The sequence below is a fragment of the Panthera onca genome, chromosome C1 (assembly GCF_046562875.1).
Source record: "Panthera onca isolate mPanOnc1 chromosome C1, mPanOnc1 haplotype 2, whole genome shotgun sequence".
Lineage (NCBI taxonomy): Eukaryota > Metazoa > Chordata > Mammalia > Carnivora > Felidae > Panthera > Panthera onca.
In genome coordinates this window covers 88,041,360-88,059,464 of record NC_138346.1, presented here as the reverse complement: position 1 = coordinate 88,059,464, position 18,105 = coordinate 88,041,360, and the positions used below count along the sequence as shown (strand labels likewise).

General features: G+C 41.2%; 1 long non-coding RNA gene across 5 annotated transcripts in view; it reads right to left on the bottom strand.

Annotated features, from left to right (window-relative positions):
* Nucleotides 1–9,305: 9,305 nt before the first annotated feature.
* LOC132673495 (uncharacterized) overlaps nucleotides 9,306–18,105 on the bottom strand; it is a 58,212-nt gene continuing 49,412 nt past the window's right edge. For all 5 annotated transcript variants that reach the window (XR_013557072.2, XR_013557069.2, XR_013557073.2 and 2 more), the window contains one exon: nucleotides 9,306–9,472. This is a non-coding gene — a long non-coding RNA (uncharacterized LOC132673495). The remainder of the gene's footprint in view (nucleotides 9,473–18,105) is intronic.

The window sequence follows — 18,105 nt, the reverse complement described above, 5'->3', positions numbered from 1 at the left end:
AGGATTGAACTGAGGGGAAAGACTATTATATTTCCAGAGGAGGATAGATCACCTGTACTTTTATTAAGTAGGCACCTGTTGTAAGGATAAGTCTGAAATGATGTTTCCATTTATTCTGGTTAAATGGTGGTATGCATGTATGATGTAGCATCTGAACACTGAGGCCAGAATACACATGGATAACAATATTTGCTGCCATTTGTTAAGTGTCTGTTACATGTCAGGTGTCACATTAAGTGCTTTGTAAAAAAAGAAACTCAAAACCTTGTTAGATCAACAATGAGAATAGCTGGAGAATGATATTTGGGTGTTAGGCCATATAGCGAAAATCTGATTACCATAAAGCATAATTCTTCCTACTTCCACTCTCTTCTCTCTTCGTTCTTGCTATTGTCCCATTGGTACCAACTCTCCTTCCATCCCCTCATTCCTAAGAGCACACAATCTGCACACTGATGCAATAGCCTTTGGTCTAATTCTAAGTCAGCACAATTGGGTGCCCCCCAGCTTTATTGGGGTATAACTGACAAATAGAATTGAACGTTTATCTTCTGTTATGCCCAGAATTCGTGATCCCCAAAGACCACCAGGGAGCCGAGTCCGATGCAAAAGCAGAAGAGCCTTTATTCGAGCTAGCTCGAGCTCATTCCCCTACCTGCACCGACGCAGCGGTGAGATACCAGGGAGAGAGCGCAAGTTTCAAAAGGACAAAGGTTTTATTGGGGCCTAGGGGCAGTTGGTGAGGTAATGGCTGTGGCCTCAGCTGACTGGCTGGGGAAGGGTCGGACTCCTGTTACCTAGGTCGCTGGGCGTGTTTTGAACAGGAAGTTTGAACGGGTGAGCGGGAGGTTACTCAAGGGGAGGAGGCGTGGTCTAGGTGAAGGACACAGAACAAGATGGAGTTAGCAGGCATAGACCCGCCCTTTCATTCCCCCCTTGTGATGTAGCTTAGGGACCCAATCATGGGACCGGCTGCATTTACGGTGACAAGGGGAACAGAGTTTGGAGGTTTACGCAAAGTTCTGGGAAGCAAGTGTCCCTGGGGTGGCTCTGGGAGGTCTGATTAAGTATTGTCCCCGAGCTGGTGTCTATGATCTGCCAGGTGATGTTTTGGGGGGCGTGGGGACTCCCGGCAGCATGAGCAATGACAAGCAGAGTTAACAGAGTTACCAATATTAGGTGGGTCAAATGCGCTGTAGCTTGAGCTTGAGCGGGTTGTGTTGGTCCCGACTGATGGCCCATCGCGTGACGAAGTCCTTCCGGATCCAGGAGGGGTCCACTGGCCGAACGTGGGTGTGATGGACCCAGGTCTACTTTGAGAGCGGTGGGGGTTGTCAGCACCACGATGTAGGGTCCCTTCCAATGCGGCTCGAGGGTCTCTTGGTGGTGCCTCTTGACATAGACCCAGTCTCCCGGCCTGTACTGATGAGGTATCGGGGTCGGGCCAGCCTCGTAGATGGGACGGAGGCATGGCCAAATGTCCTCGTGCACCCTCTGGAGCCCTCTCAAGGAAAGAAAAAGTTCTTGATCTTTAAACTCAGCAATAAGTTCAGCTCAAAGGCTGGGAATAACAGGGGGTGGCCTGCCAAACATGATCTCGTAGGGAGTAAAACCCAGAGTGTAAGGAGTGCTTCTAACCCGGTAAAGGGCGTACGGTAGGAGAGTTACCCAGTCCCCGCCAGTCTCCATGGTTAATTTGGTAAGGGTCTCTTTTAGGGTTCTATTTATTCTTTCTACCTGTCCTGAGCTCTGGGGCCTATAAGCACAATGTAATTTCCAGTTTTCCCCCACCACCTTGGCTACTGCCTGTGTTACCTACGACATAAAAGCTGGTCCACTGTCTGATCCTACCATGGCAGGAAAACCATACCTGGGTAAGATGTCTTCTAGTATTCTTAGCCACCGTCTGAGCTGTTTCATGCTTGGTTGAGTATGCCTCCACCCAGCCAGAGAACGTGTCTGTAAATACTGAAAGATATTTATAACCATACTTTCCTCGTTCGACTTCAGTGAAGTCGACTTCCCATTGGGCTCTTGGTCTGGTGCCTCTGAGCCTGGTTCCTTTTTATATTTGATGTGGCTCTCCTCGCGTTGGTGAGTTGGCAGGTCTTGCAGGCAGATACAACTTGCTCTATTTTGGTGTCCTGTTGGTGAATCTCGATTCTGGCATGTCTGTCGGATTAAGTCTTTTAATTTTTGGGCCCCCATGTGAGTAGACTGATGCATGTGCTCTAATATTGAGACTCTGAGCCAGTCTGGCAGCAGGAGCTCCTTGTTAGGTGTATACCACCATCCCTTTATCTCCTGGGCCATGGGGAGTTTCTTGATCTGCTGTAACTCCTCTTGGGAGTATTTGGGCAGGTCTGGTAAAACTGGGTCTCCCAAGTCCGGTAGTTGTTAAGCCATTTTCTAGCTCCCAACGTTAGCACCTTGGTAAGGGCGACGAGCTCTGCTTGCTGGGCTGATGTTCCAGAGGGTAGAGCCTCCACCCATACGGTGTCCGTTTCGGTGACCACCGCTGCACCCGCATACCTGTGTCCATCTCGCACAAAGCTGCTGCCATCAGTGAACCAAGTAGCCTCGGCATCGGGGAGGGGCCGGTCGGTCAGGTCCGTCCAGAATCCATGTACTTCTTCCAGGATTCCCGCACAGTCTTGTAGTGGAGCACCCAGGTCAGGGTCGGGCAGCAGGGTTGCAGGATTGAGGGCTGCACTGGGGTGGAACCGCACTCATGGAGGGTTGAGTAGGAGGCTCTGGTAATGAGTCACATGTGTGTTGCTCATCCATCTGTCAGGAGGCTGTTTCAGGACCCCTTCAATGGCGTGTGGGGTCGTGATCCAGATCTCCTGTCCTAGGGTCAGTTTGTCTGCATCCTTTACTAGGAGTGCTGTCGCCACAATAATTCTTAGGCATGGCGGCCAGCCGGCAGCCACTGGGTCTAGTTTCTTAGACAGGTAAGCCACTGGGCGGTTCCAGGGGCCTGAGGCTTGAGTTAGAACCCCTTTTGCTATTCCCTTATGTTCGTCTACAGAGAGGTGGAAGGGCTTTGTAATGTCTGGTAGGCCCAGGGCTGGGGCACTTAGGAGGGCCTTTTTTAACTGATTAAAGGAAATTTCTTCTTTTTCAGTCCATTTAAATGTTTTCCCCTCTTTGGTAGCTTCATATAGGGGCCTGGCGATCTCAGCAAAACCTGGAACCCAGAGGCGGCAGTAGCCAGCTGATCCTAGGAATTCCCTCACTTCTCTTCGGCAGGTGGGAGTAGGGATCTTTAGGACAGTTTCTTTTCTGGCATCTGATAACCACTGCTTTCCCCCCCAGGATATATCCCAGGTAACTTACCCTCTCACTGCATATCTGAGCCTTCTTCAAGGATGCCCAGTACCCTAAGGCCCCCAGGGTAGCCAGCAGACCCTGGGTCCCTCACTCACAGTCTTTGGCTGTGTCGGCAGCAATCAGGATGTCATCTACGTACTGTAGAAGGGTGAGGCCAGGGTGCTCCCTTCTGTACTCACCCAGGTCCTCATGTAGGGCCTCGTCGAAGATGGCGGGTGAATTTTTGAATCCCTGTGGTAGCCGTGTCCAGGTGAGTTGCCCACTGTAGCCCTCCTCCGGATCATGCCACTCGAAGGCGAACAAGGGTTGGCTCTGGGGTGCCAGCAGCAGACTGAAGAAGGCATCCTTTAAATCTAGTACAGTATACCAGACCCTGGAGGGCGCCAAGGAGCTCAAGAGAGTATATGGGTTGGGAACAGTTGGGTGTATGTCCGCGACCCTCTTATTTACTTCCCGGAGGTCTTGTACCGGTTGGTAGTCATTTGTGTGAGGCTTTTTGACCGGCAGTAGGGGGGTGTTCCAGGCAGACTGGCAAGGAACTAGTACCCCTAGGCTTCGTAGTCTCTGGATGTGTGGCTGGATCCCCTTCCAGGCCTCCTGAGATATGGGGTATTGTTTGATCCTTACCGGACTCTCTCCTCGCTTGAGCTCTACCAGGACTGGGGTCCTGTGAGCGGCTAGTCCCATCCCCCCCATCTCTGCCCAAACCGAGGGGAATTCTTGAAGCCATCTGTCTATATTATCCTCTCTCGGGAGCGCCTCCTAGTGGAGGCGGTATTCATCCTCCAGTTTCATGGTCAGGACCTGGATGGGGTGGCCCTTGCCATCGGTGACCTGAGGCCCCCCTTGTCTGAAAGTTATCTGAACTCCAATCTTGGTCAGTAAGTCCCGTCCTAACAGCGGGTAGGGGCATTCTGGTATTACCATAAAGGAGTGGGATACCCGGCCCGTTCCCAAATCTACTGTTCTTCAGGTAGTCCATGAATACTGGCTCATACCAGTTGCCCCTTGTACCCAGGACTTCTTGCTGGCTAGTTTTCCTTGTGGGGTGCGGAGGACCGAATGTTATGCTCTGGTGTCGACAAGGAAGTCAACAGGGGTCCCCTCCACTTTAACAGTTACCCTGGGTTCGGGGAGAGGGTCCGAACCCTGACTCCCCTAATCACTTAGTTCATCTAGCTCTAGGACTTTTACTCAATCAGCCTTGCTTCCCTTCCCGCCGGCCCTTTTTGAACAACCTCGGGCCCAATGCCTTATCTCCTTGCAGTATGCGCACTGATCCTTCTGCAGCCTCTGCTTCCCCCCCTTGGTGGTTCCTTTACCTTTTCTTGCGTCGTCTGCCAGCTGCCGGAGACGGCGGTCTCGTTCCTCGGGGAAGTCAGCAGTGGTAGCTAGTAGTATTCTGGCCAGGTCTCGAGTCTGCTTACTGCTGGCAGCTGCCATGGCGCAAGCCTGCTTGTCCTCAGGAGGCTCCCGGTTATTATATACCATTTCAGCTACCACCAGTAAGTCCTGCAGACTTTTTTCTCCTAGTCTATCTATTTTCTGTAATTTTCTCCTAATGTCTATGGCCGATTGGTTTACAAAGGCCATAACAGCTGCCTTGCTTTCCGGAGCCTCTGGATCCGTTGGGGTATAGGTACGGAATGCCTCCATGATCCGTTCTAAAAAGGCAGCCGGAGATTCATCTTTTCCCTGTTGTACATTTCCTACCTTGGCCAAATTGGTTGGCTTTCTAGCAGCCATTTGGAGACCCCCCCATTAGAGTCTGGCGGTAGACCCGGAGCCTCTCCTTACCTTCTGCCGTGTTGAAATCCCACTGGGGCCGAGTTAAGGGGAAGGAGGCATCTATCTGAGCCTGGTTGGTGGTGGGATTCCTGTCTGCGCCTGGAACTAGTTTTCGGGCCCCATTGAGGATTCTTTCTCTTTCTTCAGTCGTGAACAGGACCTGCAAAAGCTGCTGGCAATCGTCCCACGTGGGCTGATGGGTAAAAAGAACAGAGTCTAATAAATCAATAAGCCCTGCCGGTTTCTCGGAAAACTTAGGATTCTGAGCTTTCCAATTGTAGAGGTCACTAGTGGCGAAAGGCCAATAGTGATGGGGCTGATTCCCCTCCACATCTGGGGGTCTGGTGGCTCGCAGGGGCAGAATAGTGGAGTTGGCGGCGGAGGCGGATTGCCCCCTCTGAGCCCTTTGTCTGGTAAAGGGTAGGCTTCCCACTGGAGCCTTTCTGCCTCCTGCTCTCGGAACAGCGTCTGCCTCCCCCGGAGGGGGAGGATGGTGTTCTTCCGGCATCCTAGAGGGGTTATACGGGGGAGGAAAAATTAATTCTTCTTCAGTACCCCCCTGTAGGACAGGGTAGAGGGGTGCTGAAGGCTGGGTAAGACTTTTCTTGTTTTCCTTGTCCCCTGCAAAGCAAGAATGGGTTTTGGCTCCAGAGGGAGCGGGGCTAGGAAGGGCTTAATCCAAGAGGGTGGGTAGAGGGGTAGTCTGAGTCTGTCCCATAACGTCCGTCCAGTAAGTCCACAGAACAAAACAGAGAAACACAGAAACAGACAAACAGATGGCTCTTAGAAAGTCTTCCAACTCCACGGAAGCAAAACTGAAAGCTAGCTTAGACCTTTGAGGGGATTCCACGTCCCTCCAAAACTGATGAGGGGATTCCACGTCCCTCCAAAACCGAAAGCTAGATAATGGCCTCACGCCGACCAGCGGAAGCGACCCGCCTCGTCTCAGACCTTTGAGGGGATTCCATGTCCCTCCAAAACAGATGAGGGGATTCCACATCCCTCCAGAAGAGAGAATCGGAATGTCTTCCGAAACTCCCGGCCTGTGGTCCTCCAGTGCGTCCACTTAGACCGCATCAGGCACTACCAGAATTCCAGAAATGAGCTCACACAGAAAAGGCAGAACAAACAGACAGACACTAACCGTGGCCAGTCAGGCTCTCCGGGTCGGGGGTCCCTCAGGGGTCTTGGGGATCCCGGACGAGCCCCCAAATGTTATGCCCAGAATTCGTGATCCCCAAAGACCACCAGGGAGCCGAGTCCGATGCAAAAGCAGAAGAGCCTTTATTCGAGCTAGCTCGAGCTCAATCCCCTACCTGCACCAACGCAGCGGTGAGATACCAGGGAGAGAGAGCGAGTTTCAAAAGGACAAAGGTTTTATTGGGGCCTAGGGGCAGTTAGTGAGGTATTGGCTGGGGAAGGGTTGGAGTCCTGTTACCTAGGTCGCTGGGCGTATTTTGAACAGGAAGTTTGAACGGGTGAGCGGGAGGTTACTCAAGGAGAGGAGACATGGTCTAGGTGAAGGACACAGAACAAGATGGAGTTGGCAGGCGTAGGCCCGCCCTTTCACTTCATTTCTGAGTATAAAAAGAAAAGTTTACAAATAAACAAACTCCCATGTCTCCTTTCATCTTCTGCTTCCTTCTTTCTCTTTTTGTGTAAATAAATGTAAACAGGCCAATGGTGCCAATTCATATGCCTAAAGTACTCATGTTTTTCTGCTGGTGACCTACTTCAACGAACACTTCAAAAGCTAACCTTGTGCCTTTAATTTATATAATAACTCTAGGAAATAAGTCCTATTCTGATCCCCTTGAGTTAAAAATGGCTCCAGCAGCACAGAGGTCTGTCTGGCCTTTCTCAAAGTTCCTCTCTAGGTCTAAAATAGACTATGAGAATAGCTTTATTCCCTTGAGCACAGTAAAAGGGTGTTCACAATTAAGCCCTACAATTTATTTACTTATAATTATGCTTGTCTCTGCAGATTGCCTTTTCCTTAGCTTTTCAATGCCTGAGTCTAAAGGCATCATGTGCTTTTTATAGGCCAAATATCTTCTAAAACTTTTTAAAAGTGGGTTTAGTTTTTCCACTAACAAGAACTTATTCAGTCAGAGAAAATCAGTAAGACAGAAGTAACCGAACTAGTAGAGTTCTAGGTGATAATGTTAATGAAGTTCTAATTTGGCAAAGTCAAAATGGGGAGTTTCTGTCACTTTATAGTCTGTATTTTTGGTATTTTATTTATTCAATTTTACCCCTTTATACAAAATCCCTATAGGGAGAAGGTAACACCTAAGAAGTAAGAGTTGGCATTTAGAAGAATCTAAAGTGATTCATTTATTCTTTAAAAAAAAAAATCACTGTAATCTGAAATTGGTTGGAATTGATACAAATAATGACAAAGGGAGCATACTGTTTATATTTTGTCTTAACAGAGGAGACAAAAATGAAACTTTGAAAGCTAAACAGAGGCAAAACCTTTATTACCTTTTTGTTCATTGATGAGGGAGCATAAGGCAGGCTAAGATCAAAGTACAGGCTAGCACACCCAGCCCCATCCCCCACGTGGGATAAGCGTGATATTCCTCAGGCACTGCTGGCTGCCCAAGAATGAAGGAAAGGAAGGAAGACAAATGGTTAAGTGGTACAGATCACAGTCATGCAGGACATGAGTCTCCATCAGAGTACAAATGTCTTAGTAAATTATAAGAAAAAAGCAATTCTTATCAATAGCCTAGTCTCTAGAAACCTATAGGTTCAGTTTCCTAGAACCCCAACATCACCCCTCCATAGTGATATGGGGAACAAAGGCAAGAAGGAAATGGCAGATAACATTAAATTTCCTTAAAACCTGCAGCCCATTGACAAATACTTGAGGGTGACAGAGTAGAACATTTCTCCAGGAACTCCCTACTGTTTTAATGTTAATGTTTTGCTAGTGGGAAAAACAACCTTAGCTTGACAATAGCTAGGCCAGGAGCATCTTGTGAATCTTCTTTAGCATATAAAAATCTATTTGGCAACTTTCTATTTGCCTTTATGTCCCCAACTACATGGTATATAACCAGTCACTGCAGCTCTTTATGCCCATGGGTCCTGTCTATGTGCTTTAATAAAATCATCTTTTTGCACCAAAGATGTCTTCAAGAATTCTTTCTTGGCTGTCAGCTCCAAACCCCATGAACCATCACCCCAAAACTTCTTCACTATCCTTTTGATAAATTCACAAAATCATAACCTAAATTCTACTTCAAAAGAGCAGTTTGATTTTAGGTGTACCCATGTTTCATTATGTCCACCTGACTCTTTTCTTCTACTCCTATTCCTCATTTTCTCCTTCCCCCTCTTTCTGTTGCCCTTCTTTTTATTTCCTTCCAAAGTACACAGTTTGTCAATAAGGATGCACATGTGGATGTTTGTGTATAAGTTAAAGAATATGCCTCTTCAGACATCAGCCTTTGGGAATTTCAGGATTCAGGAGCACGTCAGAAGCTGGAATTAGTTGAAAAAGACAAAAGAGACTTTATGGCCAGTAAACAACACTTGATCACCCTGGAATGTACAATTCTGCCAAGCATCAAAGTGTGATAGAGGCCCTCCCTAAGGAATGTGGTGGAGGCCTTCTCAGAACAAAGGAAGGCAACATGCAACGTGGCCCAATCAACTCCTATACATGTATGCATAGCTCTGAAACTACTCTGTAACTTGGGCTATGTCCAGTCAGACTATATGTGTCACCATATATGGAGACAAAGAAATAGAAATTGCATGAAAGACTACACCCCACTGCACTCAGGCTCAACCTTTTTGGGGTCTTAGCCTGCTGAGCCTATGCTGGCACAATAAAGCTGCTTCCTGGAAAGAAGAGCCTCAGTGTCCCATATGTCTGTGTGAGAATCCTGCTACAAGAGAACCTATGCTAAACTTGAGGGACAGATGTTGTTCAGTTCACTATGCCAAAGAATCAGTGTGTAGTTTCGCTGATAAAACTTTTGAAAGATCAGTCTTCTCAACCAAGTGCTATTGAGGGAAAACAGAGCAGAGAGCAAGAAGACAACAGGGTCTGAGTCATACCGTGGATTCATTCCCTTTACATCAGAAAGTGTTCACCTCAAGAACCTAGGAAAGCAGTTAAACCAGCCATCTGAAATAGACATTGTGGACGACCACCACCTACATCAACCTCTTGGTGTTTGTTTTTATTTATGTTTTTATCTCGTTGCTCTTGCCTCCTCTCTTTTAGCAATGTAAGAATTCCATGGATTAACTTCTTCATTTCGAATTTTAACATTTTCTCTTTTTTTTCTATAATGAAAGTGCTGTTCATTTCTCATAAAAATGTAGAGAACACCTATAAAAAACAAAAAAAGAAAACAGATTCAAGGTGGGAAATAAAGGCAGAAGGAAATGGCAAATAACACGTTGAGAAATAACTTGAGGCTGGCAGACTAAAACATTTCTCCAGGAACTCCCTACTGTCTTAATGTTAATGCTTTGCTAGAGGGAAAAACAACCTTAACTTGACAATAGCTAGGCCTTTAGTATCCTGTGAATCTTCTTTAGCATATGAAAATCCCTATGGAAACTTGCCCTTAACTTTACCTCCCCCAACTCCCAAGTATATAACCAGTCTCTCCTCATGGTCCCAGGGCAGCTCTTTCTGCCACAGGTCCTGTCCCCAGGCTTTAATAAAATCACCTTTTTGCACCAAACATGTCTCAAGAGTTCTTTCTTGGCCATTGGCTCTGGATGCCCACCACTCCAAAACCTCATCACTATCAAAAGCCACTTTTAAGAAGTGGCCACTTTAAAAAGACAGCCACTTTTAAAAAATATTGATGTTTTGACTTGACCCTTGGTATGACCTGAATATTTCTTTCCCAAAACATTGAGTTCCTTAAGTATTAGTTGACTTCATCTCAGGTAGAAACTTCATCTTATATACATTTCAAAAAATGGAGGGAGAGGCACAGGTCAGGAATTCCTATAACTTATCTATAACTTATCTATAACTTTCTATAACTTACCTATAAACTTTATCAACACCAAATAATACAGGAATAACTAAAGAGAAGCTACAACTAGAAGCAACGAAGGTTTACAGGCTTATTTAGCAGTGAAGAATAAGGGAACTAAAAACAGGGAAGACATATTGATTCAGAAGGGACGTGGTTAGCCATCCAGCTTTCCATGTTGCATACAGCTATGCTTAGCCTAATCACAACGAAGCAGAAGCTAGTCGTAAATTTCCCCTCAAAAGCATAAGTCTTTATAGCTCTGGAGACATAAAATATCTCTATAGCATATGTGAAGAAGATGAGAATAACAACTGCACGTCAGTGTCTACTGAGTATGTGTGCATTCACTTCTGTCCTAGCAAACAAAACAACAATAAGGAAATAGTGGTTCGTCCTAGGTTTGTGGGAGATTGGCAGGGAAGAGGTCATAGGTAAGATGGTGTGACAGCTGCATTAGAGTAATATCTCCAATATATCATGATCATATTCATAAAATGTGTTCATGTAAGCTTTCAAATACCTACTCATTTATATTTAGTGTATTCTGTCTTACAGATGTCTAGCACATTTTCCACATTCATAACATCTCTGCTTAAATGTTATCTCCTCAGAGAATTATTTCCTGAATTTTATATATTCAGTAGTCCACCACCACATACTTGTTTACTGTCATGTCACTTGATCTTAATTTCTTCATAGCATTTATCATCTGAAATTATCTTATTTGGTAAATTGTTTATTTGTTTATCTCTCATCTTTCTTCAATAGAATGGAAACCTAATGTAATCAAGGTAGTTGTCTATGTTCTTGATCATTTTATTACTAAATACAGAGCTGAAAATATTACCTAGAACACAGCAGGTATTTGATAAATATTTATGATAGAAATTTAAGTAAAACAAAAAAACCCAAAACAAACAAATTGAATGCATGTAAGATCCATAGCTTCAGTGATTATTTTGTCTTCTTTTTCTTTTTCATTGTTCTGAAAGCAATTTGTTAAAATTCCCCACTGTTACTGTGGAATTTTCTTTTAGCTCTATACATTTTTTCTAATTAACAATTAAAGACATTTTATTATATGCATACAAATTAAGAATTAGGGAGTGGAGAAAGGTGTCAGAGACTAAACAGGCAACAAGTATTCATAAAACATTTGACCTTAAACCAGTTTACCATTTCCAAGTTCTCTTTCATGTTTCTGTCACCTTTCCTACACTATTGTGTCTTCCTTCTTACACTATATGCAGAAAGTCAGGGCTAAAAATTACTCAAAGAGCACTTGTTTCAGACTTTCATAGCACTCATATATAGCTGGGAGATCAAAACAAAGACATCATACACCGTTCAGCATGAAAAAAAAAAGCATGAAAAAGTGTCTTTTTTTTGGTTTCCTTCTTTTTTTCACACAAAAAAATAATAATATTTTATTATGCATTCTGCATCTTTTAAATGAGCATTGTACTCTGAGGAGGAAAGCAATGTGTTTTATTTTGACTAACACATGACATAAAATTTCCAGTTGAGTCATGGAAAGAGTGAAAAAAAAAAAAAAAAAAAAAGAGAAAAATGAGCCAGACAGTGAGACAGTGCTGAATGCACAGATAATAAAGAAATGGTTTCCTTGGCAACAACAGCACTTCGGAAGGTTTCAGACAAGAGTACAACTGGGTACAAAGTATCTGATAAAAATTTATTGCAAGAGAAGGAAATTGTGCAAATTTAACAGTACCAGAATATGCACTGTAAATCTGAATGTGATTGCTGAAAATTTAGATAGATAGATAGATAGATAGATAGATGATAGATAGATAGAGATAGAGATATAATTTTTCTAATTGATTTTATTTTCTCTTTTTTTGGTGTGAAGTATCATTTGGGATGAAGTAGCATTTGGGAGGCCCCATTAAAATAACAAAGAAATTTTAAAGTAATCAAAGGATATTTATGCTTGGAAGAATCAAAATCCAGTGACAAAAACATCAAAGTATATCTCCAAAAAAGAAAAAAAAAAATCAGACACCTGTTGTGGGACCCCTAATATCTCCTTTAAACTCCATTTCTTCAGAGAAGGGTAATAGTCTTAATTTTCAACCATCAAGAATAAGAATTATTTTGGGTCATTTTCCAGTTCTGTACACTTAAAAATAATTTATGCTTAGCATTTAGTTTTCAAAGCTAAATTGGGAGTACAGGTCATCATGATATTAATCTATTGTATAAACTTTGGATAAACAGAGTCAACTGGTCATTCTGATGGGTATATTCTATTACATATAATAATGACAACTTAGTATTTCATCTTCTTAGGCACTGTCCTGCATCTTGCATCCTTCAGGGATATAAAGAATAAAGGCTATTGGATCTCTAAAATTGCCAATTCTCAGGGATGCCTGGGTAGCTCAGTTGGTTAAGCGTCTGACTTCTGCTCAGGTACATGATCTCACAGTTCATGAGTTTAAGCCCTGTGTCAGGCTCTGTGCTGATAGCTCAGAGCCTGAAGCCTCCTTTGGTTTGTGTCAGCCTCTCTCTCTGCCCTCACCTGCTCACACTCTGTCTCTCTCTCTCCCTCTTAAAAGTAAAAACAAACATTGAAACAATAATAAATTAATTAATTAAATAAAATATTGCCAATTCTGGGGGGAAAAATTCAAATGTCTTAAGCTAAAATGTGTCAACATTGTAAAAATCCTATTTAATATGCCTACTCGTGCACAAAATAATGTTTTTTATTATAACATAATTTTATAAAGATGATTCTGGGGGCGCCTGGGTGGCTCAGTCGGTTAAGCGTCCGACTTCAGCTCAGGTCACGATCTCGTGGTCCGCGAGTTCGAGCCCCGCGTCGGGCTCTGGGCTGATGGCTCAGAGTCTGGAGCTTGCTTCCGATTCTGTGTCTCCCTCTCTCTCTGCCCCTCCCCCGTTCATGCTGTGTCTCTCTCTGTCTCAAAAATAAATAAACGTTAAAAAAAAAAATTTAAAAAAAAAAGATGATTCTGTATTCTAAGATGTATTTGATTGGCATCAATATGTAAGGAAGCTGCACTATTCAATTCTCCTGACTAACTTATATACTAGAGATAATCATAGAAAGTAGTGAGTGAGCTTTAGTTCATTTGTATCTGTGATTACCACTTAAGTTTTTTGAGAACTCAGCATGCCTAAGATGTTAACTCCTAAGGTAGTAAGAAAAGTGGTATTTCTACAAGGAAATTGAAAATAAAGGAACTATTTTAGCTTTTTAATGTTCCAGGTACACTTGGAGACTTGCTGAAAAAATGTAGAAAGGCAGAGCAATTCTATTTATTAATTTTGTCCTTAATTACAGCTAATATTAAGAAATTTAAATAAAAGAAATATATGCCTATGCTTAATTTTTAATTTTAGTTCTCTAAAAAAATATTCCTGGTCAAAATTTTAGCAAAGGGTCTGTTTTTGACTAATGTAAATGATTCATTTATCTCTAACAATGATGGGCAATTTCTAATAAGTAGAAAGCGGGAAATAAAATTGAAATGTTCTATACAACAGTATATGGATACCCACATTTTTTTTCATTCACTTCTATTTCTGGTAAATTGTATTTAAAATATCATTGTTAAAGGGAGTTTCTAATTCTACCTCTTTTGTAATATATATTGGCAGAGAAAATGTCCTTGCCTTTAGTTCTGAACTTTTAAGATTAATTTTTTAGTTTATTTAAATACTCATGTTAAAGGACTATTATTTTGAGACTGAAAAGTCCTGTACTTGGGTAGAATACAAACTTTTCTTTTCCATTTTATGAGATTGGTACAGTGCACAAATCATTATTACCCATGCTAATTGACTTACCATTGACAATTTGATGATTTTTATGGAGATAATTTCTAATGTGCACATTTCTAGTAATTTTCAGCATGATATCAAATTCATTTTATTGGAGATTTATTTAAAAAAACTTTATAGAGAGCCTACTGTAGCCTTAATATTTGAATGGATACTAAGAATCTGAAAATGAAGACTAGAGCAAGGACTTTGCTCTAAAATAAATTACACACTCCCTAGGGGGAAAGATATGACTGTCAAATTACTTTCACATACTCTATTTGGCCACATCTCTGGGCCTAGATACAAGTTAATAGTGTATCTAGTCATCAAGTTCTATCTGAAATGCCACTAACTTTATACCTGCACTGATTTCACCCTGCTAGATACAGACTCTTGCACTGTAGTTTCTTCCCCCATAGGATTATTCGTGAATTGAATACCATCAGCTCTAAGTTGTGTATTGTTTTCACAGTTATCATAAGATCAGGAAAGGATTCCCATCATGGAGATACACTAAAGTATATATAGGCAGGAGTGAAGCCGGAAAGGTCATCGAAAAGCATTTAAGAATGAAGACTCTCGCAGAGTGGATGGGAGGGGCCTATACCAAGTGGGGATTATAGGATGACTAACATTAGCCATGATTTGAAGGATGGGTAAGTGAGACAGGGAAGTAAAGTCATATGCTGATGAAACCTGTGTGAAGATGGTGACTGTGATGGCACAAGAGAAGTGATGGAATTAAAAAATAAATGAAAACTTAGAGAGCTGTCAGGCCTTGATGAAAGAGTGGATGTTAAGGGAGAAAGACAAATCTAGAGCCAGGATAGAATCAGGAAATAAGAATGCAGTAAAAACCAGTGAGAGATGTTCTGGGTTCAAGTTTTAATCATCCTACTAATTGGTGGATTTTTAGTAATTTTTTTTAACATTTCTTAGCCTCAGTGTTTTAATTGCAAAAGATAAAAATAATACTTCATCCAGTAGTTACCAAGACTAAACAAAGTGATACAATATAAATTCCTTAATCTGGTGTCTGGCAGATAGGGAGAATTGAATAGCTATTACTATATATTTTAATATTAATCTGTTATTACATTAATAATAATAACATATTAACTTATAATTTAATCAAATTGATAAAATTATTATTCTGATTTGAACCTAGGTAACCCCAGCCAAAGATGACAAGTAAAGTGGCATCTAAATGAAAACTGGTTGTAGGAAAGAAAATCTTCTAAATATTTTTATTTAAATAATTATTGAGGATTGTGGAAACTAGGCCAAGGAGTTAGAACAAGGAATGAGAAGAGAGACCTTTCTGTAAATCTTTTTGAGTTGAGCTGAAAGTGGTACCTCATCTACTCCTATGATGTCCTGGGAAGCACAGACTAAAACTAAATAAAATGTTGTAAGCCAAACTGGCCTCTGCCTTTAGTTTGCTACCCCAAATCCAGGTGGTTTCTGCTGAGACTAGTAACCAGCAATGTTATATAATTTGGAAATAGGGTGTATGATCCTAAAAACCAAGGGAATTTCAGAATGTATCAATAAAACATGAGATAAAAATTATAAGAAACATCCACTAGATTGAAAGCCCCATGAGGGCAGAGATTATATCTTGTTCTATTTATAGCTGCACACCCAGTGAGTCTTGTTCTGAACAAGGATATTTTGAGTGAATGAAATATTAAGAGCTAATGCAAATTTTTAAAAAATGTTTATTTATTTATTTTGAGGGACAGAGAGAGAAAGCAGGGGAGGGGCAAAGAGAGAGAAAGAGATGGAGAATCCCAAGCAGGACCCACGCTGTCAGTGCAGAGACTGACTCAGGACTCAATCTCAGAAACCAAACCATATGACATTATGACTTGAGCTGAAATCGAGAGTCCAAGGCTTAACTGACTGAGCCACCCAGGTGCCCGGAGTTAATACGTATATGACTACCATTTATTATGAGCTGTCTCACGACTGCCCATTTTGTGAGAGGTGGCATCAAGAGGTGACTCTACATCTGTTTGATTTCAACATGTATTTTGTCTTTCCACATATGTGTCCGTAACTGAGTTCAATGTTTGGTGACATGCTAGTGCTTTTAGTGATGCACACCAGAGACAATGTGATTGATTAATAAGATTAGTTTTCAGGTTTTTCACTACTAAAGTGTGTTCTTTGCTTTTCAGAAGTAACATTAAAATTTTAAAATAAAAATTTAATTTTTCTACAGACCTTATATAGATGTGCTAATATCATGGGTATCAAGATATAATTTGAAATATGAACCCTCTAACTGAAGGAATTTTACCCTGATTTAACTATACTTTTTCCTAAGCTCTTATTTTTATGTAATTAATTTAAAATATCTTTAGGAGATAGCTGGTGCTTTTTGACCTACATTAAATTCAGAGGTACTTTCTGTTAGTTTTCCAGATAAATAAAACTGTCTGTCTGAAATTCAGTTCTAATGAAACACTCTACTCAAGGGCTTTGTGAAAGTAACTCCATTTATAACATGTCCTTCTGGAAATTGAAAGCAACTTCTGAATGGCACAAAGCTTCAAAAATATTGTTAAGTGCTTCTTTGTCATTGTTAAATAAATATTGGTAGGCATCAGAATTTTCCAAGGAACATTTAGAATTACTATATATAAGTATTAGGAATTCAATCCTAACTACACATTGGATTTAAGGGTGTCTCAAAGTTAATATAGGTAAAATAACTTATTTTATCTTTTATATCTTTGTTTTCTGAAACCAGCATATAAAAGTGGATTGATGTTAATTTTTGGAAGCAACAGAAATGTATGTTTTGGCTTCTCAGTAGGTTCTACAATTTCTTCTAAGTTGATGCTGAAAATAGACCACATATTTTAAATGCATCAATATATAAATCTCACTTTTCTAAAGCAATAGTAGACCTTTTTATTTAGAGTCTTCAATATTAGTTTAATGACCCTTTATTTTCCATAAGTTCACTTTCAGGATCATTTTATACAGTAAAAGCCAAAATAGACATGACATGAAACCACATTTTATACTTTGGATGTTCACTAACTGTTCAGGGTTTTGTTTTGTTTTCTTTTGCTTGTTTTTAAATTTTTCCTCAGTAACTCTATTCTTTAAATTATAGGAACACACAGGGACAACTGAAATTGGAGAGCACAATTCTTTTCCTAAATGTTTTAGTATTCTTACTCATAGTTTTGTTTTACATTATTTTATTGATAAATATACTAAACTTAAGGAATAACTTATCTTTGCAATCTCATCAATTTAAAAGCTACATTTGATTTAATTAATAGGAGGAGTTTATGGGAAAAGCTTTTATCGATGGGCATTGGTTTAAGATATCTTGGCCTTTTGAGAACAATGCACTATAATAATTGGTCTAAGATCATGTTAGAGAGGGCAGGTCACTTTATATTCTCTCCCAACTAATAGAGGAGTCAGGTGAGGTTGCTTCCTGACACGGCTACTATTTCATTATTTTGGCTGATATTACTGACCTGAAGAAGCTATTTCCAGTATTACTTGGACCCAGCAGATAATGGTCACTGACAATCACAGTGTAAACACAGAAAACAAGCCAGTTTCTTTGCATCTGGACCTCAATTTACTGTTAATTTTCCATTCTTGATTACACGATGAATCACACCTATTATGTCCATTGTATTGTGATCTAAAAAAAATGATAGGTAATTGTGGTAGAGTTATCAGAACAAGTAATGTTCTGGATGTAGGGAAGCTGTAGTCTCCCTCAGGTTTTGAAACAGCGAGACTTTGGCCAAATCATTTTATGCAGCGATTCTCAAATTTCTCTGCATGCTGTAGTTATGGGAGCATCTTAAAACAAATCAGAATGCTAACGACTGATTCCCGTTGCTAGAATTTGATTCTTCTATAATTTATTTTTAGAAAATAAAATATCCACCTATAATGTTGGTACATTTGTTTTCTGGTTTTTGTTGATGTTGTTGTTTGTTTTTTGCAAATAGGTAGTAGCACACTTAATCTAAAATTGAAAAGCCAAGAATAAATATTTAACTTACCATATAAGTTTTAATAATGAAATGCACTTCCATTTTTAAGTGATTTTGAAACTGTAGATAGACATTTTCCTTAAAGGCATTTTGTGTCCTCATTTTCTTCTTTAATG